Source organism: Pyrus communis, chromosome 8 (genome assembly GCF_041283825.1).
Source record: "Pyrus communis isolate YQ-2024b chromosome 8, ASM4128382v1, whole genome shotgun sequence".
NCBI lineage: Eukaryota > Viridiplantae > Streptophyta > Magnoliopsida > Rosales > Rosaceae > Pyrus > Pyrus communis.
Window position 1 is genome coordinate 16,906,116 of NC_142572.1, and position 3,124 is coordinate 16,909,239.

Consider the following 3,124-nt stretch of genomic DNA (forward strand, 5'->3'; position numbering starts at 1 on the left):
TAGATTCCCATTTTTCTCTGAGGACCCATTTTGGTACGTAGTGGCGGCGCTATTGGCACATATATGGCGCACCCAAACACCCGTAAATACGAGACGTCAGGCTCGCATCCAGTGACCAACTGTAACGGTGAATGTGGTTGGGTAGCAGTGGGTCTCAGGCGGACCAATATAGTTGCGTGCAATATTGCATAGCCCCAGACAGATACCGACAATTTGGTTCTCATAACCAAAGTCCAAGTTATCAATTGAAGGCACTTTATGAAAGCTTTTTCCAGACCGTTTTGGGTGTGAACATAGGCTACATGATGTTTCACATCAATCCATACTGACAAGCAATAATCGTCAAAATTCTGTGATGTAAACTCTCCAGCGTTATCCAATCGAATCGACTTAATCAAATAATCAGGGTGGTGATCCCTTAGCTTAATGATTTGAGCTAGGAGTTTAGCAAACGCGGCGTTGTGTGTGGACAATAGGCAAACATGTAACCATCTTGTCGATGCATTAACCAACACCATAAAGTATTTAAATGGTCTGCAGGTTGGTTCGATAGGTCCACAAATGTCCCCTTGAATCCTCTGAAGAAATTTAGAGGGTCGTGATTAATCTTTGTATATGAGGGTTGAGTATTCAACTTCCCTAAAGAACACGCTTTGCATGGCAGAAGTCCAACATAAGGATGTAACTTATGCTCGTGTGAAGATTGGAGGATATGGCACAACATGTCACGTCCAGGATATCCCAAACGGTCATGCCAAAGCAACAAAATGTCCTGGAACTCAGGCATAGGGCCGGCCACAGTGTAGGCTTCTATGCCGCAAATGGTTGTGATGTACAACCTACTCGGCAGACATTCCAACTTCTCATGAATACTCTTCTGGCCATATTCATACGAAGCGATACAAAGAAATTCAGAACCATGATCTTCATTGGTTTCAATATGATATTGATTATCTTGAATATCTCTAAAACTCATCAACATTATTCTGGAACGTGGAGAATAGAGTGCCTCCTTAATGGTCAAGATAGTACCATTAGAGAACATGATACGTGCCTTTCCATATCCTTTAATCAGGTTGGATGAGCCTGAGAGAGTTGTCAAATGAGCTTTCTTGGGTATCAAGTTAATAAAATAGTGTCATTCACGCAAGATGGTGTGCGTGGTTACACTATCTACCAAACAACTAACTTTCCCACTAGACATACCTAGAAATAAATTGATTGAATTGGTCACATGCATAAATATAAGTCCATTCATTCAATTAAGCAATTTGAGAAAATAATATCCATTCAAATAACAATCCATAATTCAAAACAAACCAAAACCAAACAAATTATTCCAAATACTTAGAGAAATTATTCAAAATTAAACCATAAACCTAGAAAAATAGGGGGGGTAGGGCCGGCCATTCCTAGTGGGTTCAGCCACTAGTGTTAAACACCCTAAAAACATGTCTAATTTATTCATCCATAGGAGCTGACGCCTCCTGAGAATCTGATATCTCCATTGATGTAGTTGCATCTTCCAGATGATCCACGTGTGCAAAGTTAGACTCACGACGGGAATGATACTTGGCAATAGCCTCAGGGAAGGCTCGGCATATGCGTGACCAATGATCATTTGATCCACAGCGATAACACATGTCCAGTTTAGTAAAAGCAAGTTGAATGAGAGCTTTACCCTTGTTCTTGAAGTTTAGGGCCTTAAGGGCGAGTGATGGATGTTGCTGGGTCACATTTCTTCCCTTAGGTGAGGCACTCTGTTGACCTTGGGCCCATGGTGGGGCTTGCCTCCCATTGCCATAGCCACGACGATTCTTTTGTCATTTATTGTCACATCCTGGGCTCGACTCCGCTGTAACATGATATTGTCCGCTTTGAGCCCTTACCACACCCTCACGGTTTTGTTTTTGGGAACTCACATGAAAACTTCCCAGTAGATCACCCATCTTGGGATTGCTCTCGCGTGAACTCGCTTAACTTCGGAATTCCAATGGAACCCGAAGCCAGTGAGCTCCCAAAAGGCCTCGTGCTAGGTAAAGATGGGAATATACATATAATGCTTACATGATCCACTCTTTTAGGCGATGTGGGATGTTACAATCCACCCTTCTTAGGGGTCCGACATCCTCGTCGACATATATCCGGCCAAAGATTGGCTTTGATACCAAACAACATGACGGCCAGCATGCCTCGATCTAGGTCGAGGTGTGTCATTTATGGCTACTAGAATTGGTCACATGCGCTTCAGGCGCGGCGTTCGAGCCAGTTGGTCGAGATTGATGATTCTTTATCAAAAGCTGGTTCTGCTTTTCAGTGAGAAGTAAAATAGAGATCAAATCCGAAAACTTGGTGAATTTCTATGCCCTATATTGTTGCTAAAGGACAATATTGGTGGCATGGAAGGTAGAATAGGTCTTCTCCAGGAGATCTGATTCAGTTGGTTATACTTTGCAGAATTTCAACAATGAATGGAATCTACAAACTTCAAAGTTGTATTCATTCACGGACTTAAAATCCTTGAAGCGAAGATGATGCCAGTCGTGTCTTGCTTAAGGCAAGTATATGTCTTTCTGGTGATCGAAACGGTCGGCCAGAGCAAGCCAGGGGGTGCGTGGGTCCTCCTCAGCGAGATACTCAGTTTGCAGTGCATCATGGATGTGTCTTCGAATGAAGATCATTGCAGTAGCCTTCTGAGCTTCGTCAACAGGTTTGTCGGCGATGGGTGTCTCAATGGTGGCTCTAATAACCTTTGCAGTCAAATGGAGCTTCACGTCTTGAACCCACTTCAGATAGTTTCTTCCAGAGACTTCTAGAGCGGAGAAATCGAGCTTGTTTAAGTTCGACATGTCCCTAAAACGGAGGGAAAAAAAACGTGATTAGTCATATGGTAAGCCATATACATATATCGTAGAACATACATGTTCTATAAACATGTATTGGTTTAATTTATGCATGAAAACTACAGGTTTTATGTGGTATGTTTGAATGCAAACTTCAGGTTTCAAAGACACTAAATTTAAAATTACAGGTTCAATTTAGTTTTATGAACAATTAGTTCATAATGAGAGGTTTCTGCAAGAAACACATAATGCAATATACTAATTTGAATATAGTGGATTTG

At 41.9% G+C, this 3,124-nt stretch overlaps 1 pseudogene; it reads right to left on the minus strand.

The window, feature by feature from the left end:
- Positions 1-2,213: 2,213 nt before the first annotated feature.
- LOC148695213 (uncharacterized) lies at positions 2,214-2,849 on the minus strand (annotated as a pseudogene).
- Between the last annotated feature and the right edge of the window lie 275 nt (positions 2,850-3,124).